Source organism: Pholis gunnellus (genome assembly GCF_910591455.1).
Source record: "Pholis gunnellus genome assembly, chromosome: 9".
NCBI lineage: Eukaryota > Metazoa > Chordata > Actinopteri > Perciformes > Pholidae > Pholis > Pholis gunnellus.
In genome coordinates, this window is record NC_136535.1 from 15,179,260 (window position 1) to 15,187,462 (window position 8,203).

Below are 8,203 nucleotides of genomic sequence, written 5' to 3' on the forward strand. Positions count from 1 at the left end.
AGGTTTCACAAACCAAGCAGAGTATTGCTGTCTGAAGATGTAAGAACAGAATATTTCATCTAATTATATTCATTTGTTACAGCACTGTGTCATTATGTCATTATTTATTGTTCTTTAGTAGTTGTCAATATTGTGCAAGAGTGGCAGGAAATCATTTGTGAGTCGGAGAGTAACCAGAGCTCTTGCATGTCTCTTGTTGTGTGTCTGATTATGGGAACAGGAAGTTGGGGAACTACAGAGGAAGCACAGAGAAACGTCTCTTCTAACCCATCTTGAACTACTTTTGAGAGAGAAAAGCTCCGTGTGAGGGAAACTCTTCTATTTGAAAGAAGAAAAACACCAAAGTTCTCTATTGCAAGCGGCATGGGAGGAATACACAAAAACTTGTTTCTTAGCCTCAGAGAGACAATGCACTTCGCCTCTGAGGATAATAAAAAAAAATATATATATACAGGCGACAAGACCTTATGGGCAGATGTATAGCTGGGGTGAAACCCTGAATTTGTTCTCCATACGAATTTCTACTGGGGAGCACTCAGTCCAGGACAACACACCGATTCATAGTATTTTATTAATACAGTTTATTAAAATATAATAGATTAAATAATTAACATAGACCAGGGGCCTAAAGTCTCTTAAAGTCTACCAGTGCTTCAAAGCTCTCCACCGACTGCATGACCCGAAGCATGATGGGAAACGCCTGGCTGTTGCCAGATCAGAGAGCTGATTGGCTCTTAGATTTGACAACAAAGAGAATCTGTGTAATTGTAATATTTAATGCTCGATTGTTGTCTATTAGTCTTATGTTGTGCAATGAAGGTTTAGTCTAAAACATATCATATGTGATTGATAATAATAAAGCTTATTTATACAACACATAATGAAATGAGCATCAAAGTGTTTCACAGGCAGACATAAAAAGAGCGAAGGATACGATAGAAAAAGATAAAGATACAATGCAGATATACGCACATTTCCACATAAATATATATTTACAAACATATATGAATAAATCCGAACAAGGTCTGCAAACCACAAGTAGCCTGCAGATTACAGGATGGAACTGTTTCTTTGACTTCCTGTTTATTCACACACACACACACACACACACACACACACACACACACACACACACACACACACACACACACACACACACACACACCTACACACACACACCTACACACACACACACACACACACACACACACACACACACACACACACACACACACACACACACACACACACACACACACACAATCAATTATCTCCTGGAAGATGGAATCAACATCTATTTGTGCCCGGTTACAGGAACCACGTAATGAGCGTGCTGTATACTCTGTGATAAGAACTTGTTTTTCAGATGAGCAGGACACACAATCCACCTCCAGTAATTTCCTATTGTTCCAACATATTGATACATTAACCAGCATAAAGTAAATGTAGCACAATATACAACTACTCATATATCATTATATTATTGTCATAGTGAAGTAAGGTACAGTTTACTTCTAAATTGTTAAAATCATAATGCTAAATAATATATGTCCCACATGAGCCACAGAGAAAAGCAACATTTGGTAGAGTTGTTTATTATTATTTTTTAAAGAAAACGATTCGAAACGATTTCTCCTCATACAAATCATGTTTATTTTGGCTTTCGCCACCACAAGCAGTGTATTAAAATGGCGTTCCTGGGATGTTTTGTAGGCAATAGACAAACACACGTGTACAACCTTTTTGTGTGCACACACACATGCAGGGAGGAGGGGAAGTTCATAATAACAAGAGCTTGACTGAGATTCCCACACGGCTACCACCAATGTTGTCCTCACTATTGGGAATTGACTTTCAAAACGATGAATATGATGAGGAAAATGATTCCAAAGACAAGTGAAAGAACATTCAGGATCTTGGCTGTCCTTGATGCATCCTCAGCTTGAGTTGATTCCCCGAGAGCATTAGCATTTTGTGCCTTTAAAAATAAAGTTTAGGAAGAAAATTAGGTCATCAATTACAATTGAAAAAAATCTGCCATCAAGAGAAAAAGTGATGAAAGTGAATCTGACTGGAATATGAGCATGCCAGTCATCCTTCATCACTACGAAGTACCCTCTTGGCGGCTCAAACTTGAAATTTCACAGATGAGATAGCTTGCTAATTAAAAAATGTACAATGTTGCAAAACACTAAAAGGGATTTGTGTAGTTTTTGATTTTAGGACATCTCTTAGAATACGGAAGTACAAAGCAGCAGATGAAGAAAAAAAAATGATGTTCAGGAAAGGTTACCTACCCGACAGGAGAAGACCCAAGCAGCAATCCCAAGAGGCCAACAACAGCAAAAAGTGTTAAAGATGGACCATCCGACGTAGGATGGAGCCTCATCACGGATCTGGCCTCCTTCCATAGTTGCTCTCTGTAAGCTTTATCAGTCAAAGTCTGGATCCAATGGCTGCTGGTGTTTGAGATCCACAGCCTTTTATCAGTAATGGGTGTGGTTTGGGGGCATACGACTAACAGCTATGTGAGCTGCCCGAGAAGAGAAAAAAAGACACGTATCAGTGTGTGTACTGTTAGTTTAGTTTGCTGTTTGTGGTTAGCCGACAGGTACACAGCAGTACGTGTCCTTTATCTGTGAGCCAAACACACCGCAAACTGTTATTCCCCCACCTGCGAGCGTGGGCTGGTGGTTTCAGATGCCGTCAGCTGTGTTATCACTAGCGGCTCCTACAGACCGTGGGGCTAGTTAAAAGTAGTGAGTGAGGAGTCAGCAGGCAGTCAATAACAGGACAAAACAGGCAATAAATGGTGTTTTGAAAAAGTTTGAGTTACCGCACCCACAAGTTCATTGAGCATGCAGCCATAACAAGGGCAAGGTCAGCTTTGGACAGACACCAAGAAGCACACTCACTCACTTTGTCACATACTCGCTCACAGATCCTCCTTTTGAAGATAATACTCATGATTACAATCATTTATTCAGCTGGATTTTTCTGCAATAATGATGCCACTTGTTTGCTCATGGCAAACAAATGTCGTAGTGATTATCATTCGAGGATGTATGGTCAGTCAATGTCATTCAATAAAATGTCTGTTTCATTCTTGTGCAACTGCTGTCTGACAAATAAATGATCATTTTTCAGTATTTGAGATTTCACTTTTGTCCGCTGTACATTCAATCTCTTAACAAAGTGTTTTTTGTTTTGTGCATTATAGTATGTATTTATTTATATATATATATCTGTATAGCTACACAGCAGCACAATACTGTAATCAATGCTATTTAAGTTCATTCTTTTCTTGATTGAGTATATTTTTCCACTTCCAACTCGTAGATTCACATGGATCTGCTCGAGTACACTACACCAGCCTTCCCCTGAGAGGGCACAGCTGACTGGTTGTGCACCAGGAACAATGGCAATCTCCATTTATCATGTCTCACTTGTAGTGCTAATCAGATGGGCAAGGAAATGTCTGCTCCGCATATGACAGTGGACTTTAAGAGCCAAATGTTCACTTTCAGGGAGTTTGAGTGAGAGAGATGAAGACCTGGTTCACCTGGTTCAAGGTCTTGCTGTTGATTCTGAGAGGGCTCCTTGCTTTCCTTCTTACAATTTGTTGCCTGACTTCAGTACTTTAGAAATAACATTTCACATATAGCCTAAAAAGAGTAACGGACAGGAGGACAAACTGTATGTTGTTTAATCAGAATATCTCATGTATTGTAATAATTTCTGAAGTATCTATGTCTTGAGATTGCAGTAATACAAATATTTTCATTTTATGTTGCATTTATTCAATTTGATCCGCCATCATTTCTTGTTTTTTCTTGCATTTGCTCTTTTACTTTTTGGTTTTACTTTCCTTGTAAAGCACTTTTTAAACTTTGTTAGGAAAAGTGCCATAAATGTCTCCTAAATTTGGCATCATTGATTGAACAAACAGGAACAAAAGGATAAAAGCAAGGAGAAGATGAGTGATCAAAGGAAGGATCATCATGCCTCATTTTTATTGTTCAGCAATTTTTGTTGGACTTACCGTCATTTTCTGTATAAAACCAGATAAAAAAAGATTGTTAAATAAACACTGTGTACAGTCTATGTCCTTTGTACTGGCATGTTCACTTCACTGGCATAACATTTTAAAAACGGTTAGCGTCGCCAAACTAGAAACTAATTTTAACTTTTGGTGCAGTTTTAATGTGGGGTTCATCTTTGGAGATAACATCAGAAGAAAGACTGGAGCCATGAGCCGCTGTTTCGTGGAAAATCAGATAAAGAGAGAAGCAATTAATCAGTGGCAGCATTGTGCTGCCTGCATCTGTCGTCCTCTGCGACGCGACACTATGGCATCCACAGCAGTTGGAGTCTGGCCATAGAAAAAGCCTGTCTGTAGCAGTCACAGAAGTAACTCCATACATTCTGTCCTGCTTCAATCTACACATATTGCAGAGTAGCAGCTGTTTTGCAAAGGCTGACATGAACAATGAAGTTTCAAAGCTCTGTTAATTAATCTGAAACACATTGCATAAGCAGCAGCTGGACATTGAATTCTACACTATTGCAATTTATTTCATTGACAAGATGCTTTTGTGTTCGTGTTCATGTGCTTTCCGTCTGTCTAAGTATTTGGCTGTGATCTCTCTTTGCCTGCCACTGAATATTTCAAAAACAAGATCCAAGTGAATGGCGAGTGAGGATGCTCAGTGTGTTGTTTCACTGGAATGTTTTCATCCTCATTTGCTCTGTGGAAGTGAGGATAAAGAGCTTCACTGTCTGGGGTTGTTGTTGACTGGGACCTAGCTGTGAGCTGAGCACTCTTTGAGGGATGAAGTCATTGCTCCCATCGCTTTGTAGGACACTTCATGAACTCCAGTTGTGCCAAATGATGTTGCCCAATGCTTGTTCTGCACTGTGTGCTTTTTTAGAAGTAACTGGGGTGCAATGTCTTTCCTCATCCAACAGCTGACCACAACTTTAATTGAGGAGGTTTCCTCTAATAACAGCCTTAATCAAATCTGAATGACAGTACAAGTCTTCTAGGTAATGAATCATGTACGTATGTGGTTTGTATCCATAAATATGTTTAGTTTATGCTTTCAAAGAAGTAGAAAAGTCGATTTGCAAATGTACTAAAATATAAAATTTTAACTTACAGTTATACAAATATTAATGTTTGATACTAACTTACTTGATGGCATATGCTAATAATTATACACATTCCTGAGATTAGTAATTTGGCATTCGGACCACATCATCATTTTGTTTTCTTGTTGGTGTCGGTCCAAAACAGTCCAAAACAGTCCAAAAGACCAAAACCAATGTTCCTCCACTGATGGGCCCCTCTGGCTTTTTCCATCACTCATCCTTTGAAGAGTTTGTTGCTTGGAGTGTAAGTAGACACGTTGGTCACCACAGGGAGATAAAGATGCCCAACATTTCACTTGGCTGAGCAGTCACTTCACAGACCCTGTAGCTATGGTGACTTTTAGGAAAAGAATGTTCAACTTAATATTTAACATGCATTGCTTTTTCATCTTTTTCATCTTCTCAATGTGCTTGTATCAATCCTTTTTTTATGTGACAAATATGACCCAAATTGGCCAACTAACCTGGTTTTTATAACAAATGGTAAGAACAGCTCATATTCGGTCCATATTCAATTCTTCATTTGCTCACTGTGTATTTGATTTTTAAGTAATCTCTTACTCTTTCTAAAAGTGTTGGCCACATTAAATGTTCTAAATAAATGCCTCTGAGGATCATAAAAATATATATATATACAGGTGACAAGACCTTATGGGCAGATGTATAGCTGGGGTGAAACCCTGAATTTGTTCTCCATACGAATTTCTACTGGGGAGCACTCAGTCCAGGACAACACACCGATTCATAGTATTTTATTAATACAGTTTATTAAAATATAATAGATTAAATAATTAACATAGACCAGGGGCCTAAAGTCTCTTAAAGTCTACCAGTGCTTCAAAGCTCTCCACCGACTGCATGACCCGAAGCATGATGGGAAACGCCTGGCTGTTGCCAGATCAGAGAGCTGATTGGCTCTTAGATTTGACAACAAAGAGAATCTGTGTAATTGTAATATTTAATGCTCGATTGTTGTCTATTAGTCTTATGTTGTGCAATGAAGGTTTAGTCTAAAACATATCATATGTGATTGATAATAATAAAGCTTGTTTATACAACACATAATGAAATGAGCATCAAAGTGTTTCACAGGCAGACATAAAAAGAGCGAAGGATACGATAGAATGAGATAAAGATACAATGCAGATATACGCACATTTCCACATAAATATATATTTACAAACATACTGTATATGAATAAATCCGAACAAGGTCTGCAAACCACAAGTAGCCTGCAGATTACAGGATGGAACTGTTTCTTTGACTTCCTGTTTATTCACATACACACACACACACACAGACACACACACACACACACACACACACACACACACACACACACACACACACACACACACACACACACACACACACACACAATCAATTATCTCCTGGAAGATGGAATCAACATCTATTTGTGCCCGGTTACAGGAACCACGTAATGAGCGTGCTGTATACTCTGTGATAAGAACTTGTTTTTCAGATGAGCAGGACACACAATCCACCTCCAGTAATTTCCTATTGTTCCAACATATTGATACATTAACCAGCATAAAGTAAATGTAGCACAATATACAACTACTCATATATCATTATATTATTGTCATAGTGAAGTAAGGTACAGTTTACTTCTAAATTGTTAAAATCATAATGCTAAATAATATATGTCCCACATGAGCCACAGAGAAAAGCAACATTTGGTAGAGTTGTTTATTATTATTTTTTAAAGAAAACGATTCGAAACGATTTCTCCTCATACAAATCATGTTTATTTTGGCTTTCGCCACCACAAGCAGTGTATTAAAATGGCGTTCCTGGGATGTTTTGTAGGCAATAGACAAACACACGTGTACAACCTTTTTGTGTGCACACACACATGCAGGGAGGAGGGGAAGTTCATAATAACAAGAGCTTGACTGAGATTCCCACACGGCTACCACCAATGTTGTCCTCACTATTGGGAATTGACTTTCAAAACGATGAATATGATGAGGAAAATGATTCCAAAGACAAGTGAAAGAACATTCAGGATCTTGGCTGTCCTTGATGCATCCTCAGCTTGAGTTGATTCCCCGAGAGCATTAGCATTTTGTGCCTTTAAAAATAAAGTTTAGGAAGAAAATTAGGTCATCAATTACAATTGAAAAAAATCTGCCATCAAGAGAAAAAGTGATGAAAGTGAATCTGACTGGAATATGAGCATGCCAGTCATCCTTCATCACTACGAAGTACCCTCTTGACGGCTCAAACTTGAAATTTCACAGATGAGATAGCTTGCTAATTAAAAAATGTACAATGTTGCAAAACACTAAAAGGGATTTGTGTAGTTTTTGATTTTAGGACATCTCTTAGAATACTACACTTCTACAATTCTACACTATTGCAATTTATTTCATTGACAAGATGCTTTTGTGTTCGTGTTCATGTGCTTTCTGTCTGTCTAAGTATTTGGCTGTGATCTCTCTTTGCCTGCCACTGAATATTTCAAAAACAAGATCCAAGTGAATGGCGAGTGAGGATGCTCAGTGTGTTGTTTCACTGGAATGTTTTCATCCTCATTTGCTCTGTGGAAGTGAGGATAAAGAGCTTCACTGTCTGGGGTTGTTGTTGACTGGGACCTAGCTGTGAGCTGAGCACTCTTTGAGGGATGAAGTCATTGCTCCCATCGCTTTGTAGGACACTTCATGAACTCCAGTTGTGCCAAATGATGTTGCCCAATGCTTGTTCTGCACTGTGTGCTTTTTTAGAAGTAACTGGGGTGCAATGTCTTTCCTCATCCAACAGCTGACCACAACTTTAATTGAGGAGGTTTCCTCTAATAACAGCCTTAATCAAATCTGAATGACAGTACAAGTCTTCTAGGTAATGAATCATGTACGTATGTGGTTTGTATCCATAAATATGTTTAGTTTATGCTTTCAAAGAAGTAGAAAAGTCGATTTGCAAATGTACTAAAATATAAAATTTTAACTTACAGTTATACAAATATTAATGTTTGATACTAACTTACTTGATGGCATATGCTAATAATTATACACATTCCTGAGATTAG